Source organism: Notamacropus eugenii, chromosome 3 (genome assembly GCF_028372415.1).
Source record: "Notamacropus eugenii isolate mMacEug1 chromosome 3, mMacEug1.pri_v2, whole genome shotgun sequence".
In the NCBI taxonomy this organism is placed as follows: domain Eukaryota; kingdom Metazoa; phylum Chordata; class Mammalia; order Diprotodontia; family Macropodidae; genus Notamacropus; species Notamacropus eugenii.
The window spans coordinates 192,529,437-192,548,512 of record NC_092874.1 but is presented as its reverse complement, the minus strand read 5'-3'; positions in this window follow the sequence as shown (position 1 = coordinate 192,548,512).

Sequence of the window (19,076 nt, the reverse complement as noted above, 5' to 3'; positions counted from 1 at the left end):
AGTTCCTACTCTCAAAGAACTTACAGTCTAATAAGGGAAAATATTGTCTCCATTTTCTCTTTGTATTCCTAACACAGTATTTGGCAGAGAGTAAGTAGATTCTACAATTCTAAGACTTAGGATGCTTCATAGCAAAGTGGGAAAAAAAAAACTAGAGTTTTTTCTCAAGGTCTAGATTTGAATTTTATTTTGATCTATCTGAATCTCAGTTTCCTTTTCTGAAAAATGGGTATGACAATAATTACACCATCTATTAAATTAAATATTATATAGAGAGCATTTTGCTGGACACTGGGTGGATACCAAAAGTCTGAATAAGACTTCCTGGACTCATTGAGATTATAGTCTTCCTAAGGCTTCAAAGAGTTATTCTGAGGATCAAATGAGATCATAGTGCAGTATTCTTTGTAACCATAAAGCACCATATAAATGAGAGTTTTTAAAAAAAAAAATTAGGCACACAGGTTGTGACCAGAAAAAGCATTTATTAAGTGCCCATCAGAATAAAGCTTTATGCTAGTCAATAAAATAAAATGAGTCCTTCAAGTGGTTTATAAACTCTGACAGACCTCCTCACACCCTACTTCTCATTTATTTCCTTATTAAGTTTTAAAGTACTCATTTAAATATACTTAAATAAAGCAGTGATGTAAGATAAGCACCCTCATCTCTCTCCTTTAAAGAAAATTTCAAATAACAAATAACCCAACAAGATCCCTAGTTGTTGGAGCTCTTTAGGCAGGGCTCTACAGAAAGAATCTTGTGATTTATAGAACCTTTGTATATGAGAAAGAAAATGAGGTAGAGAAGGCATGGCAGCTATGTGGCACAGTGGAGAGAACCTGGAGTCAGGAACACCTGAGTTCAAATCTAGCCTCAAACACTTACTAGCTGTGTGACCCTGGGCAAGTCACTTAACCCTGTTTGCCTCTGTTTCCTCATCTGTAAAATAAGCCAATGAAAGAAATGGCAAACCACTCCAGTATCTTTGCCATGAAAACCCCAAATGGGGTCATGAAGAGTTGGACTCAATTGAAAAGATCTATACAAAATATATGAAAATATATATTTGATATGAAAACCTATAACAATAACAAAGAGAGGGCATAGAATGGAGAATACTTTTTTTGTATACCCAGTGCTTACCACAGTGTCAGGCACACAATAGGAACTTTATAATTGATTGCTGATTGATTGAGGGAGAGGAAAATGGTTAAAAAGAAAAGAGAGAGAGGAAGAAATGGGGGAAGAAAAAGGCAGAGGATGAAGAGAAGAAAGAAGGGGAAGAGAAAGTAGCCAGGGTAAAGGAAGAGTAAAATCCAAAGAAGAAAAGGGAGAAAGACAAGATATAGATAAGATGAGATAGGTAAAAAGTTTGAAGAGGATTTGAGTAGAAACAAAAGAAAACAGAGCCAGTGAAGAGGGGAAAAAGAAATTCCAGGTCAGGGATTGATGATATGGTTTACATATTTACATACAGAGGTTCTGCTAAAGGCAGATCTGAGTTAGTCCTATGATCATCTATGCGTCATATTATCTCTTTTACAGAACTGAATGAAGCCTATTCATGGGATTGGAGATGTAGAAATTGAAGGGAACCTCAAAGTCATCTAGATCAATCTCCTCATTTAACAGATGAGAGAAAACAGACTGTAAGTTCTTCGAGAGCCCAGAGGGGTTGAGTAACTTGCTCAGTCACACAAGTAGTAATAGACAGTAATGGACGTCATCTAGATCAATCTCCTCATTTAACAGACGAGGAAAAACAGACTGTAAGTTCTTCGAGAGCCCAGAGGGGTTGATTAACTTGCTCAAAGTCACACAGGTAGTAATAGACAGTAATGGACGCAGATGCAGCATTAGAACATAATCAGTGCTCCTTCCACAGTACCATGCTCCTTTAAGGTCTGAGGTCTGAAGTGTGAAATCTAAGACTGTGAGATCATTTAGATTTCATTGGAAAGGGGGATAGTCTTTTAAATTTCCCAGTGCTCTTAATACTGAGTCTTGATTTGTTTTTTCCCTGCTGTGTTGACACATGCTTTTCTTGGCAAGCTCTGTTCCCTACAAACGACCTCTCTCTCCTTCCCACACCTCTCCTGCAAGATGCTTAAGTCTTCCTTCTTCCTGAATTTTTTTCACTCTGGCTTTTTCCTACTGTGCTTTAAATCCGAGGTGCATTCAGTACTTGCAAATCCTTCCAACTAACAGTGCCAACCAAAATGTCCATATGGATTATCTAAAGAACATTATCCTTTGTATCCAAAGATAATACTGTCAATGATATTATTTCCTTTGTGGGCCTTTCCACAGTCATGCCGATGTCTGTTGGAGTTCTCAACAGTGGGGACAGCTTGGGGCATACCATCTTTACACTTACGTGTGGCTCTAAGTCTGTGGTACACTAAAAAGAGATCTTAGTTAGAAAAAAAGAAATGGAAAACCATTCCAGTATCTTTGCCAAGAAAGCCCCACAGACAGTACTGACTTGCTATGGTCCACAGGGTCACAAAGAGTTGGACAAGACTGAACAATAATAAGTAGGGATACAGAGTCTACTCCCAAACCCCTAGCTTCAGGCTGTTACAGCTGGAAAATCATTTAATCCAACTGACTTATTTTACAAATAAGGAAAATGAGGCCCAGAAGGCATTAAATTATTACAGTCAATTTCAGATGGCCAGAATGCCACAGTAAAGAACCAAATTCACCTTCTCATTCCAAGTTCAGAACTCTCCACAAAACTGTGCATGCTCCCTATTGAGGACAAGAGAGATCATAAATCTAGAGCTGGAAGTGACCTCAGAAGTCATCCAATTCAACCCCTTCATTTTACACGTAAGGAAACTGAGGCCCAAGGAGCTTAAGTGACTTGCCCAAGTTAACATGAAATAGTATCAGAAGAAAAGTGGAATGTCATTTACTTTTTTATTTTATCCTCCACAGCATTTAGCTGAGTTAAGGGTTAAATGCATAACTGAACTGAACATAATTTTAAAATTATTATTATACTGTATTCTTAGCAGTAGGCAACTACTGTGCCCACCTCTGCCTGGCACCCTATTGTAGAATGAGTCATTTACATTTACACCGAGGACTGTTCACAACTTTGCTACAAATCAGTTGTTACTCACAGCCTCTATCCTCCCTCTGTCATCTGCCTATGACTTTCTGATTGTTTCCTTTCACAGTATCTTGTCATGATAATCAGTTAAATCATCTTTTTCTTTCCACTGGTTAAAAAATAAAATGAAATGAACTATCCTAGGGAGAATATAATCTACTGTCTAGCTCCTAATTATAAGCACTGAGAACCCTCACCACTGGTCATGTAATTTTAGCAAGTTAGTATATACTACCCTGCATCTTATTTTCCTTTATCCACTCCATTTCTAAAGTATCTTTTAAAACTTAGATAAAGGTTTCCATTTAATTTTCCAGTTGAGTGTAAGACCTGCAGCCAAAATTCCTTGGAAGAGTCTTTCTGGTTTTTTTTAAATTTTCTCCCTTTTCTCTTGTGCCTTTCTTTTAGAATTGGGGGAGGGAGGGGATGCAGGGCGGGAAAGAGGAAAGGGTTTTTCTCTCTCCTATCTCCCAGGAATAGTTCATGGTGCCTTGCCATAGAAGCACATGGTAAGATGCATCTACTTGCCCACAGAGTCTGATAGGAGAGTTCCTGCAGAAGGAAATAGCTGACCCAAGAGATGGCAGCGGCCCAGGCAATGATACAGTCTCTATAGAAGCCAATGTCAGAAGCAGACGTGTGCTTGCCTCCTCAGCCCATCCCGGGGAGTTGCCTTCAGTGGAGAATGCATGAGCTCCCAAGAGAATCTTTTTGCCTTCCTGCTATCTGTTTATGGCTGCAGGACTGCTCTTCATTTTCCATAGGGTGAAATAAAGTCTGTACTCTATCCACCTACCCAAAGCTTTTCAACATAAAAATAAAAATGCCCTTGGAGGAGCAGGATTGGGGACAGAGTGTGTAATTCTTGTACATTTTACGTCTTATGCTATAAATTTGTAGCTCCCTATTGGTCCATGAAATGGTAGGTGCTAAAAATCGAATAGATATTAATTATGTTAATAGCTACTTGCTCAGGACAAGTAAGAAGTTTTACATAGTAGAAAGAGCAGAAACTTTTGGGTCTGAGCCGTGGCTGTGCCAATTACTAACTATGTGACCTTGGTAAGTCATTTCACTTCACTATCATGCACAGAACACTGAGGGCTGGGATCAGGAAGGCCTGACTTCAAATCTGGCCTCAGGTATTCACTAACTGTGTGACCCTGGGCAAGTCATTTAACCTCTGATTGCCTCCATTTCTTCAACTGTGAAATGGGGATCATAATAGCACCCATCCCCTAGGTTGTTGTGACTATCAAATAAGATGTTGCAAAAAAAAAAAGTGCTTAGCACAGTTTCTGGCACATGGCAGGTACTATGCAACTGCTCATTTTCTTTTTCTCTTCTCCTTTCCAGGGTCTCAGTTTTCTCATCATTCAAGGGGAGGATTAAATGAGCTCTAAAGTCCCCATAGGCACTAAGATTCTATGACTGTGGATATCAGACTTGTTTTACCTCTGCTTTACAAACCTAGGCAGTGAAACAAACTTTCAGAAGCAAGTTAGTTTTCAATTTTTTCACAGTGCTGGGGATGTGGAGATATAGTGGCAGTCTCATGCTTCAATTTAATCCATTCAATATAACAAATATTTAAGAGCCTACTACGTACAAGGACTGGTAGGTGCTGAGGATGCAAAGTCAGTCAACAAGCATTTACTAAGTGCCTACTATGTGCATGGTGTTGTTAAGGATACAAAGTCAAGTCAGGAATTTATAAAGTACATACTGTGTGCCAGGCACTGTGCTAAGTGTTGAGGATTTTAAAAATGGTATATTGAACTGACTGGAAAAGTGTATAAAGTTTTTCTTGCTCCGGTGAGGTCCAAGTTGAGACTATGTAATATAAATTTATAGTGAACCTAGTTTAGCACAGGGTTTTTTTTAAAATTTTCTCCAGATTTATTCAGCAGGACATGAATAATAGGAGTAATCCAAAGCTGAGCTTAGTACTTAGTAGGTCAAGATCTTTTATAGGGTAAGGGGAGGGAGTGTGCTTAAGCCTACTCATTCCTGCTTTACAAAATTGGCATGCTAAATTGGCTGCTAAATTTCCATCTCAAAAATCAACAAATGCTACAAATCAGGGCTTGATTAAATATTTTGTTGCTTTCTAGATTAAGAAATTGATGGAGGAAATATTAATAATGCAGATTAAACTTAAAAGCATGTTGTATGGACTTTTTTTGAAGAGCTAGTTGTTAAAATTTGTAAGCACACCCCTAGTAAAGGGACAAGAAGGCAGTATGGAGTAAGTTCATCAAGGGGTCAAGATGGAGAAGCGAGATCAGTTCAGGGGTGATGGCTTGGGAAAGAAGTACGGATTGATTGGATTGGAAGGAAAAAATAGGGATAGGTATGCAAGGCAGAGAGGGAGAGTAGAATGACAACAGATTACAGTCAGAATTTCAGAGTTCATGAAAAATGACAAAAACCAAAACTCCCATACTCTTTGTACTCCTTTCCCAAAATTTGGCCTTTATTTAAACCCTAAGGGATTAACATAAAGCAGGTTAAACAACAGCATCCAAATCTCCTGGAATCACATAATGTTTGAGCTGTAAGGGTTCTTAGATACCATATAATCCAAACTCTTTCCTCTTCAAATGAGAACAGAGAAGTGTAATAACAGCTATGGTCAAGAGCATCCATAGGGTCACTGCCTTGGTCCTTCATTTCCCTGAACTCTCTGTAAAGCTACAGGGAAAACCAGCATATCACCTTCACCCAATCTCAGACTTGGAAGAGAGTTCATAGGTTACCTAGGCCAAACATCTAGCCTCTACTTGAGGTCCTGCTGATTATCCCACAAAATAAGCAGTTTGGTTCATCATGAACCTGATCCTGTCCTCTCTCTATGACATCCTCCCTCCAAACTGTCACTCACAGATGCATACAATAAATGCAAAACCAAAAAAAGTTTTCAAATATTCCCAATGCATGCATATTTTCTTGAAAATGCTTAGAAAATGCCATCCTATAAATCATAAAGAACAGATGTAGAGAAACTGGGCACAGAGAATGTAAAGGGAACAGCTCACCTCTGAGACAAAGCTTTAAGAAAATGCTGATATCGCTACTGATCTTAGCTCTCCACAGAGCACATGGCAAAATAACGGAACAAACTCTAAGGGATTGGGGAACTAAAGCATCTGTTCCCTGCCCAGGGATGATTGAGATCTGGGTAATAAGGTTTCTGCCAGGGCACATTATGCCAGCCAAATGCAATAGCTTTTTGAGAAAAGTGGGTGGATGGAGGGAATGCAGCAGACTTAAGTGGGGCTGGGCTTCTGAACAACATCTGAAACCAAATCTCACCAAAAATCTCAATTGAAAAAAAAATCAATTGTGACTTGGAACTGAACACTGCTACATGGGCAGAAAACTGGTAAGCCTGACCTTGAACAAAGAGCAAAAACTGACCACAAAGTACCACTAACCAACAATGACAATCTGCATTTCTACAGCAGCCTAAAGTTTATAATGCACATTTTTCACATGGCTGTGAGGCAGGTAATGCAAAGAAAATTATACCCATTTGACAGATGAAGAAATTGAAGTCCAGGGAGATGAAATTACTTAGTCATGACCACAAAGGTTGTTGGTACCAAGAGTTGGGTTTCCAGCTCAGGTATTTTTAACTGCAATATCAGTGATCTTTCCACTCAAAAAGGAGATTATGGCCTAGAGTTAGGCAACAAAACATTCCTTCCTAGCTGTGTGGCCATAACAGTCACCGCAATGTCCGTGACTGCTTCCTTATCTATAGAATGGAGATCATAATACTTACCTCACTGAGTTGTAAGGAATCTACTTTGAAAAACTTTAAGCACTGAACAAGCATGAATTATCCTCATTTGTGGAAGAGGATAGGATACCAGACCTATAACTTCCTTACTGTAGAGAAACTATCTCTTAATGCCAGTCTGCATTTAGGGTCTCGCAGAGTTATTTGGGAGGGCAGGGGTTGAGAGATGAAATGAAACAGCTAGGATCATAAGCCGGTATGTTTCCAAGATAAGATTTGAACCCAGGTTTTCCTGACTTAGATGCCAGTTTTCATGGAGGTATACCATATTGCCTTTCTATCATCATCATTATAATAAGTTAAATATTCCATACAATGAAAACAATGGGACATCAGACTTACAGTAGAAGATACCTAAGGGATTATCTAGTCCAGGGATTCTTAACTTGGAGGTCCTTGAGAGTCTGTTTTTATTTTAATATTTTGGTAACTATTTTTCAATAGGCTTCCTGGAATCTAATCCTATGCATTTTATTTAATGTTTTTAAAAACATTATTCTTGAAAGACGGCCACAGGCTTCACCAGACAGCCAAAGAGCGTCTATAATGAAAGGAAGAAAGAAAGAGAGAGAGAGAGAGAGAGAAAAGAAAGAAAGGAAGGAAGGAAGGAAGGAAGGAAGGAAGAAAGAAAGAAACAAAGAAACAAAGAAACAAAGAAACAAAGAAAGAAAGAGAAAGAAAGAAAGAGAAAGAAAGAAGGAAAAAAGAAAGAAAGAAAGAAAAAAGAAAGAAAGGAAGGGAGGAAGGAAGGAAGGAAGAAAGAAAGAAAGAAAGAAAGAAAGAAAGAAAGAAAGAAAGAAAGAAAGAAAGAAAGAAAGAAGGAAACAAAGAAAGAAAGAAAGAAAGAAAGAGAAAGAAAGAAAGAGAAAGAAAGAAAGAAAGAAAGAAAGAAAGAAAGAAAGAAAGAAAGAAAGAAAGAAAGAAAGAAAGAAAGAAAGAAAGAAAAAGAAAGAAAAGAAGGAAGGAAGGGAGGAAGGGAGGAAGGGAGGAATGCGGGAGGGAAGGAAAAAGAAAAAGGTTAAGAAGTCTTGTGCTGATCCAAAGCACTCACTTCACAGATGAGAGCTCATATTTTATCGTTTTGTTCCATATATTTGTTAATCACTTGAGGAAAAAATAACAAGCTCACAAGATGACATTTATAACTGACAGCAGCAAGGATGGAGGTATAATTCTGAAGGTGGGAATCACATGGAAAGCTCAAACAGGACATTATATTCAGCAGGCATGAAGAGATGTGGCCTGAAACATGACTAAAACGTGCTACCCTATGGGAAGATGATGCGATTGAGCCACCATCAGTATGGCATTTAAGGAGTTTTCTGAGTAATGGTAATAAGACCTCACCAATTGTGAACATTCCCTAATCTGGCATCCCTTGTGACTAATCACATGTACTTGCACACAGTCAGCTGAGGTTAGGGATGTAAGAGGGGTGGGAAAGTTTATGGTTATGGAGTACAATTTTTCTCTTTGTGAATATGGCCCAATTCAATTTAGTTCAAAAACCTTTAGTAAGTACTTACAATATGTCAGATACTTACGTATATGAGCCCATACCTTTGACCTTGAAAGCACTGAGTAAACCCTAGATGCTCAAAGATGAACTCTTTGCTATGGTAAAGGGACAAAATAAGAGAGTAAAAGAGAATGGGGTGTTAATTACTTTTCTTTCCCAATAAAGCTCTGCAGAGGAATGACACCAAGGTACATTATCCCCATTCCCCACACTTCCAACTCTGAAATAGGGACAGAAACCACAAGGCAAGATTCAACCTGGAAAATACTTTCCATGGGTAACAATAAGTCCATCCCAAAGATTTTCCAGACAAAAGTGGATTGGAGGAATGCCAAGAAAGATTCTAAGGATGAGGATACTGGTCAGCAAATTGGAAAGCGAATTGCAATGCAGTAAGGCAGCAAAAGTCAGTGCTAATGTGACTTTCAGAGCTTCTTCAGCAAAAGCATCACATTGAAAGTTAGAAGAGTGATGAGTCCCCTATATCTGTGAGGCCACACCTAAAATGTAGCATTAGGTTCTTAACAAATGTGTCCTAGGAAATGTGTCCTAGTCCTAGTCCTAGGAAAATCTGTATAGAGGAAAAAGCACTGGCCTAGGAGCCAAGAGACCTGGGCTTGAATCCCAGCTGGGTGGCTAGCTCTGTGACTTGGGTAAATCTCTTCTTTTCTATGGGCCTTGGTTTTCTCATCTGGTAAATGAGGAGGGTGAAGTAGATAGTGTTGAAGGTCCCTTTAAGTTCTCTAAAATTCTCTAATACTATGGGTAAAAGGTTCTGTAAGTAGTTATTGAGAATTGTGCCTAGGGTATGGGGGAAATGAAGACAAAGGGATAATCATGAGGAGGAGGAGGAGAAGCAGGAGGAGGAGGAGGATAACAATAGCTAGCATTGATATAATGCCTTAAAGATAGCAAAGTGCTTAACAAATAAAATATTATTTTGCTTGATTATCACTACAACTTTGGGTAGTAGGTGTTATTATTATCCTCATTTTATAGATGAGGAAACTGAGACAGATAGCTAGCAGTTAAATGACTTGCCCAGGGTCATATAGCCATTGTCAGGAATGGATTTTATCTCAGGTCTTCCTGACTCCAAGCACCAACTATCTCTAAATAATGCTGAATGTTATGAAAAATATTAGAATAAGATCACTCAGGTCTTTGGATTTTTAAAGAAAGGTGCCACCAGAGAACTATGGGTTAATCCACCTAGGAAGGACCTTAAAATGTTATTTTCTGTTTTCTCCTGCCTTAGGAAAAGGATCACATTGATGCCACTCTATACTAACAGAGATTATTCCTTAACATGTACATTTACAGAAAGCTAAGAAGGTTAGGATTCAGCACTCTCACCACAGCAGCCCCACTTCCATTCCCGATCAAGGAATGCTGTTTGGGGCAAATAAGTGGCACAGTGGATAGAGTGCAGGACTTGGAGTCAGTAAGACTCATCTTCCTGAGTTCAAATCCAGCCTCAGATACTTATCAGCTGTGTGACTCTGGGCAAATCACTTAACCCTGTTTGCCTCAGTTTCCCCATCTGTCAAATGAGCTGGAGAAGGAAATGGCAAATCACTCCAGTATCTCTACCAAGAAAACCCCCAATGGGGTCATGAAGAGTTGAACACAACTGAAAAAGAACACGGAACAGCAACAATTCTATAATCCTGTTCAGCAATTAATTTTGATGAGTTGGACTTGATGTGTTGAGAAAATTCTTTCTTTGATTTAATATCAAGCAATTTCCTCTTGAATAGTCCCTGAAAAGGATTGAAACCCTTTGTATTAAAAAATTCTCAGACACAAAAGCCTTATTGCTAAGTCACCCCTCAACCTTCCCCTCTCCAGACAAACCAACCCACATTCATTGGTCTTTCACACATACCTCCTCGCTCTTATCCCTTTCCTGGTTTTGGATAATCTCACAGGATCATGGCACTAAGTTAAACCCCCTCCTCTTACATGAAGGTCCAGGGGGAAAGTTATTTGTTCAGTACTTTCCAGTGGCAAAGCTGGAAGTAAAAGAAGGTCTCCTGAGTCCAAATCCCATGTTCCTTCTACTACCTCATTCTGTCTCCGTGCTCCCAGTTCCACAACTTTCTACTCATCTGTAGGGTTACAAGCTCACTACTATTATATAATCATCCTTATTCTGTAGACAAATACACTGAAGCCCAGCATGCCCCACTGCTGGTAATAGTAACAAGGATTTGAACACAGGTCCTCTGATTCCAAGACCAACTCTGCAATGTTATGCTGTTTCTCAAGGACCATCTTCCAGTTTCAATTTGCTGTACTTCTGACATTGCATCACTCTTTTCTATGTATCTTTTTAGCAACAGTCTTCTTTCCATAGTATACTTGGCTGGAGACTAATCCAGACAGCCTAACCCTGCACTGAACTGTGTGTGATGAAAGAACCAGTGATTTTTTTCAGTCCCAATTGTCCTTGCTTTATATGGTTCTGTCTCATCCATCAGCTCATCAGCTCATCAGCAGTAACAGTGCTAGATTAATCATTCTGTTTCTGAAGGTTTCTATTCTCTAAGAACAAGAGAAACAGGATACATGCTTACTTAAACAATATGTTAGAGCCAGGATGAAAATTCAGAGGGCTTATTTCCATGAGCTCCTACCAAGTCGTATTTCTAGCTTTCTCTCACACTCTCCTCCATCTAACTTTTCATTCCTGCCAAAACAGAATGGCCAACTATTCCTCAAACTGGTTTCTTACCCCTCACTACCCACCAACCCTTTATTCTGATGCCTTTTCCCTTGTCATTGATTATTTTTCAAAAATTTGTCCATCCTTCAAGTCCAAACTCAGGTATTCTCTCTCCATGAAGCTTTAAGCGATCTTACCAGTGAGACACAAAGCTAATAAAACTGATATTGACATGGTGCTTTTAAAAAAAAATTGCAAAATACTTCATATGTATTATCTCACTTGAACCTCAGAACAATTCACTGAGATAGGTGCTAGCAGTATTAGAGGAGATCAATTGATCTCTACTAATTAAGAGAATCCCATCCCAATGACCTTTGGGGCTGGGGTTACAATATTCATTTTACAGATGCAGAAATTGAGAATTAGATTAAGTGACTTGCTCATGCTCACACAGCTAGTGAGTGGCAGAGGTAGATTTGATCCCAGGTCTTCCAAATTCTGAGTTCAACACTTTGCCATGTTGCCTCCCTCCTCCCTCATACCTTTCATAGCTATTTGTGTGTGTATATGTGTGTATGAGAGTACAGATACAAATACAGGAAGAGATATAGATACAGATGCTATAGATATGGATGGTATATAAAGATATCACATAAGAGACATAAATGTGTATTTTCATATATTCAGTATATATATATGTATGCATAAGTATGTGTGGATATATACATACATCTATATACTGGATATATAAATAATATATCTAGACTAGTCTTTCCCCATTAGCAAGTTGCCTGTGCCCTAGGTAACACCTTCTGTATTTGGATTAACCCTTTTCTAGAACCTCCTATCTCTAGAATCTTCTATAATTATGTAGCACTCCCTTGGGGATGCATGGTGGAGGAGACCTTCTCCTTTCTACTTCAGACATAATGCAGATATCCTCTGAAAACTCCCTTTCAATTGTGATGACAAAGCTGGACCTAAAATGAAGATCTTCTGAGTTCAAATTCCATGTTCCTTCTATTACCTCATGCTGTCTCCCTGCTCCCATTTCCACAAATTCCTCTTAATCTGTAGGGTTAGTGCTGAGACACAACTCCCTAGATATACAAAGGGTCAGTTTTCTCCCCTCCAGCCTCTCCTTCCAACCCCCTTGAGGTATAAGAGCATCTCTCTGGTTGGTGGTGGGATGCTATGGTCCAGCCCCATGAGCACATAGTCTTTTAAATAAATCTTTGTTTTGAATAAATTCTCCTACTATTCGTGTCATCTTTCCTTTGGTATAGTGTCTTGTGAAATCTCAAAAAGCACTTGTATCCCCTTTCCTGGGCTCTTGAGCAGTGGGGTATTAGCTGCTGGAGTGATTGTAGCAGTAACAGGGGTAGAGGCAGAGACATCAGCACACTGAGAGAGAGAGAGAGAGAGAGAGAGAGAGAGAGAGAGAGAGAGAGAGAGAGAGAGAGAGAGAGAGAGAGACGGAGGGAAGGAGGGAGGGAGAAACCACCAGAAAGGGACAAATCCACTTGGCATTGATCAGGCTGTATTCAGTGGAGGTGAAGTGAAAAATAGCTAAGGGGAAATCCCCTTGTGAAAATCCCAATAAAGTCTCTCAACCAATTGTAACCATTCTAAAATTCTTTGTTGCTTAGCAATCCCTTTCTGTGTGTGAATAAAACTGTCTGTTCCTCACCTGATTCATATTTGTACTCTGGATTCACTTTTTATTCCCTCTTCTGCTGGGGAGGATCCTTTAGATTAGAAGCAGAAATAGAATTATTCCCTCAGGAGTCTGGGGTAGGAATGGAAGCATTGTTCCCCTGCTGAGGTTACAGACAACCCCAGGGGAATGAACCCAAGTCAAACTGTGAAGACAGGACAGGGACTGCAAAGGTCAGCAACTCAAGTGACTGCAGCCTCATCTTGCCTTGCTGGCCACTGTCCTAGACCAGCTATCTTTAAGTTAGGAATCTCCAGCTTCCTGAGGTAATTGATATTCCCTACCTGACACTGGAGGAGGGGAAGTGATCACACTAATACTTTATCCCCTTCTATAAGACCTGGTCCTCTTCAGCTCTCTGAGTTTTTCTAAACCATAGAACAAGATGGAACTGGAATGTTCACTCATGGAACTGGCCTAGAAATCGCTATATGCCAACTCCTCTCTGTAGCTTCTTACAAGAAACTTTCTCTTACCATGGTCTAAGGACTCTAGTGTTCAAGGCCTTGAGGTACATATTTAGTGTATCCCTCCCCTGCCCCTCCTTCTCTCTCTTTGTAGATGTCAGTGCCAGCCCCCAGGAAAGAGCTGGCAGATTACCCTCATTCTGGAAGTGTTAAATGCTGTTCCAGTTTGTGAGGGACATGCTGCTTGAAAACCCTTCCCTCATTGCCACCATCTCCCACTCCATATTCCTTTGACTGTCTCCAGTGAAGTCACTTCAAATGTGATAAATCGAAAAGGCCTATTGCTTTCATAATTAACTGACTCATCTGGTTTTACCACAAAGCTCTTCGTGATCCTAGCAATGGATCATGAAACCATATTCTATTTTTTAGCATAGTTAAAGTCTAGACCATATAACTGGCAAGGTGGTAGGGTAGTTGTTTTCTTCAAAACTCTTCAACCCAAAAATCGCATAGAAAGAAAGAAAGAAAGAAAGAAAGAAGGAAGGAAGGAAGGAAGGAAGGAAGGAAGGAAGGAAGGAAGGAAGGAAGGAAGGAAGGAAGGAAGGAAGGAAGGGAGGGAGGGAGGGAGGGAGGGAGGAAGGAAGAAAGGAAGAAGGAAGGAAGGAAGGAAGGAAGGAAGGAAGGAAGGAAGGAAGGAAGAAGAGAGATGGAGGGAGGGAGGGAGGAAGGCAGGAAGGCAGGAAGGTGGGAAGGCAGGAAGAATTGATGGGCCAGATATAGATTAAATAAAGCTGAATCCTACAGACAAGGAGACCAAAACTTGACACAAGGTAAAAACTCCCTGAAATACCATCGGTGTACTTCAAGACTTGGGCAGATAGGTGGTGCAATGGATAAAGCATCAGACCTAGATTCAGGAAAATTCATCTTTCCTGAGTTCAAATCTGACCTCAGACACTTACTAGCTACGTGACCTTGGGAGAGTCACTTAACCCTCTTTGCCTCAGTTTCCTCATATGCAAAACAAGCTGGAGAAGGAAATGGCAAACCACTGTAGTATCTTTGCCAAGAAAACCCAAAATGGGATCTCAAAGAGCCAAACTTGACTTAAAAAAAAGACTGAACAACAACTTCAATACTTAGAACTCCTACTCAATGTCCTCAAACTCCAAACCACACCACCTTCCAGGCTGAGGCAACCCAAATAATCTTATAGACCTGTACCTCAGCAGCTGGTTGCAGGGATCATCCTACAGCAGGGACTTATTCTGAACCTCTCCTCACTCCACAGAAACAACATGAACTGAAGGAAAAAGAAAACAAGTGGGCGAAGAGGTGAAAAATATCTGAGCATCACAGAATACAACAGTGCTATGCAGATCTAGGCAGAGAGTAAGGTTTCTGCGTCAGAGGAAAAAGGAGCTAGAAACACAAGTAGGGACAATATCCTCCCTCCAGACCTCCAAAGATCCCACATGGCCCCAAAACAAGTAGGCTCAGAGTGTCCAGGCTCAAAGAGATCTATGCAACATGGAAGCAGGAGAGAGCAAAAAGTGATTGGTGTTACCAAAGGCAAGAGATTTGGAATGCAAGGGAGAGGTTGGAAGACCCAAAGATCAAAGCAGCCTGAGTAAAAACCTAGCTCATAAGCAGATAAAACAACAGAGAGACGGATGAAGACAAAAGAATGAATGAGAGAAACAAAATCAAAGAAGCCAGAACACTAAGGAAAAAATACATACCGAGAAAGAGAATTCAAAAAGGGAATTTTGTGGGCTCCACAGGGGAAAAAATAGAACTAAAGCAATAAACTCCAGAGCGGTTCATAAGAAAAATAACATTTTTAAAAGAAGATGCCAGCAAGGAAATTAGGAATTCAGAGCTCTCAATGCAGATTTTTTTAAAGTGTAGAACTTAGAAGACAAGATGAAGAATATCTCCAAAGAAATAAGGCCTCTGAGAGAGGTTTGGAATGCAAAAAAAGAAAATTTGGCAAGAAGCAAAAGGCAGTAAGGTTAAAAGGACATATGAATTCTATTCAAGCCAAAGAAAACGACCTTAAAGATGAATGCACAGAGACAATTTAAGGAGCTTAGGTCTCCCAGAAAAATATGACAAATCAGAAAACCTGACTACCATACTGCAGAAAATAATAGAAGAAAATTTCCCAATGTTTTTGAAAACAGGAAATCAAATAGATTAATTGAAAAAATTCAGATGATTCCAGAAGCACAAGAGTTGCTGCTATAATAAGACAAATAAATAAATAAAAATTCAGGGTCAAGAGAGATGAGGGTAGATAGACTGCTCTACCTTTCCCTCCTCATCTCATTCTACCACCCTCTACATAGTCTAAATACTGGTAAAACTGGCCTAAACCCACTGTTCTATACATGCCTCATGCTTTCCCACATCTCTGTGAATACACAGCCCTTTATTATGGAATGTTTTTCCCTCGATGACAATCCAACCTTTAAAGAATAAATCTGATAACACCTTCTCAAAAAGACCTTTCCTTGCCTGACCTCACTTAACACTTTGCATCATATCTATACTTTTTTAAATTTAGTGAATTAAATTCCTTGATGTGAGGCACTCCTAGCAAGGAAATTCATTCCACCAATTCAGATCAACATTCGTTTTTAGTGACCAAGCTAAGACTAAATCCCCATACAAATGGGATAAATGCATTCCTCCAGACTCACTGATCAGAGCTCAAGGAAAGTCTGTGCTCTCTAAAGGGGTGGTAGGGATTGAGAGGGGCAGATTATTTTTCAGGGCTCACCCCCTCACCCCGGATGTTGTTTTATTGATCCCTAGCTGTTTTTTTTAACAGCAACTCTACAGTCAGGTCTACTGATTAGGTTCACTTCATTACAGCTCCCAAGTTTCCCCTTTACTATGGTGGGATCCTTGACTTGTGTGATCAACTGAAATTAAAAAGCAACAGAATCTCTCATGTTCAAAGGTCATTTAAATAAGAAGTTAAGGGAACTGGAAACAACAATCCTCGTATGAAAGTTGAAAAGACACAAATGTATGCTTTATATGGTGGAAAACCTCCTAACAAATAAGAGCTAGCCTAAAGTGAAATGGGCCTACCAGGGAGAGTGGGATTCACCTCATTAGAGGTTTAGATGACCATCTCTTGAGTAATAACGGAAATGGTGGCCATTTGATTACTACAGTCCCTTATAACTCAAAAATTCTATGACGCATTCATGACCGAGTAGATGGGTAACAAACACACACACACACACACACACACACACACACACACACACACTTGATCAAACAGAAATATGAGGCATCACCAACTTGCTGGTCATTTGGTTTGGCAATGCTAGCGTCCTTGGCCCCCCAAGCTCCCTCACCCCCACATAATTAATTAGTAGTTCTTGTCTTCACAACTCTATGTGTTCCCATCTCTCCACTCCCAGAACCACAATACTAATTTAGGTCCTGATTATCTCTTGCCTAGATTAGTTGTCAAAGTGAATAAAGTCACACTCTCTAGGTAGTACAGTGTATAGAGCATTGAATCTCCAGTTAGGAAGACCCAAGTTCAAATTCTACCCCAGATACTTATTAGTTGTGTGACCCTGAACAAGTCACTTAACCTCTCTGTTTCATCGTCTATAAAATGAGGATAATAGCACCTCTCTCTTAGGATTGTTGTGAGAATCACATCAGATATTAGAGATCACATGAGGGATTTGTAAGCCTTGAAGAACAATGTAAATGCTATCATCCTCCTCCTCCTCCTCCTCCTCCTCCTCCTCATCCCCTCCTAATTGATCTATCCTTAATTCTCTCCCCCTCTCCAATCTTTTTTCTATACAGTTATCAAAATGGCACAGGCACAAGACAATGTCACTTCCCTATTGAGTAAACTCCAATTTTAATAGAGTAAACTCTAGGTTAAGTATACCCCATTACCTCTAGGATAAAAACATAAACTCCTCTTTTTGGCATTTAAAGCCTTCTACCACCTATCCTCAACTTCCCTTTCCAGCCGTTGTTATTCATTGCTCCCCTTCACATACTTAATGCTCTAGTCAAACCATCTTTTTTGTAATTCACTTCCCAAATTCCATCTTTTGTCCCAGTACCTTTCCATAGTTATCCTCCATGCATGGGAGGTACTTCCCCCTAATCTTTGCCTCTTAGAAATCCTCATTTCCTTCAAGGTTCAGCCCAAATACCACCCTGAACCCTTTCCTGCTTGCCCTTAGCTGCTGGAACCATTCTTCCCCAAATTATCCGCATTTAATTTGTACAGGTTTTCCATAAATATATATTTATATGTGAGTATATGTATATGTATGTATGCATATATGTATATGTATTATATATATGTGTGTATTGTGTATATGTATATATGTATGTATGTTTATATTGTTTCTCCCAAGAGAATAAAAGACCCTTAAGGGCAGTCTCCTTTTTCTCTTTACGTGCCCAGCATCTAGCAAGGTGCATGGCACATAATAGATGCCTAATAAAGTCTTGTGCATTGATTCACTGATTCCTTGAAAACCATGTGCTAGGTAAGATCTGAGGTGAGAAACCTATTCTGATTCCAGGAGTCAGAGAAAGGGGTGACCTTTGAGCTGGAGTGAACACATCTATGGAAATGTGGAAAGGAGATACCCTCTCTCTGGCGCTTTCTTCACAAGCCCCCTGAACCCACAGCAATGAATTTATACTCATCTTCGGTGAATTTTCAACACTCCTCATCCGTGTGAGAGACTTCCAGTAAGTGACTATCTGGTGTTAATGCACTTTGCAAATTTAACAGGAATCTGAATCAGCAGAATGTTTGGGAAGCATATATCAGATGGGATAAATGCATTCCTGCAGACTCGTTGGTCAGAGCTCAAGGAAAGTCTGTGCTCCCTAGAGGAGTGGTGGGGATTAAGAGAGGCAGATTATTTTCCAGGCCTCACCCTCTGGCCCTGGATGCGGTTTTATTGATTTCTAATTTTAAAGAAAAGGCAATACTGCAGTCAGGTGTAGTGATGGGTGGATGGAGAGGGTAACACTGTTTCTGCATTTCTTTTTGCTGCCTCTGCATTCAGTGTGACCAGTAGGAATGAGGGAAGGGAAACTTTTAGTGGGAGTGGAAGCTTTTATTATGAAATAAGTCTGCAAGGAATTCTTTAGCAAATAGAGTGAGATTGGCAGGCATTTTTCTGCTAAGCGATCCCCAGGTCCTTTCCACTCTGCTAATGGATGCACCTGAATGCAGGCAAGGAAGGAAGAAAGACTGTAGGTATCTCTTGGAGTTTCCTCTTCAATTTGACAAATGTTTTATTTTGAATTAGTCACAAGCTGAAGTTTTTAGTTCGGGCCCCACTTTTCAAGTCTCAGTAGTCTGTGCTAATGCATATCACGGGCTAATAAATATAGCTTTAGCTCAGCTTTTAATGCCCTACGATAAGGGTTCCCTGGAGTGAGTCAGCTCCTTTTGCCTCAAGAGATCCAACTGTTCAATTTTCAATGTGGATATTTATCCCCAAGAAGTTGGCAACCACTACAAAGCAGGGCTTGATTTACTATTTTGTTGATTGTGATCACGTAAGAAAGTGATGTGAAGGGTTCGATAATGCAAACTAAATTTTAAAATGTGTCCTAGGTCCATTTTTGCCCCAGTGAGCTGCCTGTTAAACATTTGCAGCATCCAAATTACCTATAGATATGATTTCTTTTACCCTCACAACACTCCCTAGACATAAGCTGAAAATAGTGATTCCTTCTTCACTGATGAAAGAGTTCCCAGAGAAGAGCTGTGATGTAGTAGGACCTATTCACACTTGCAAAGAGCCTAAAC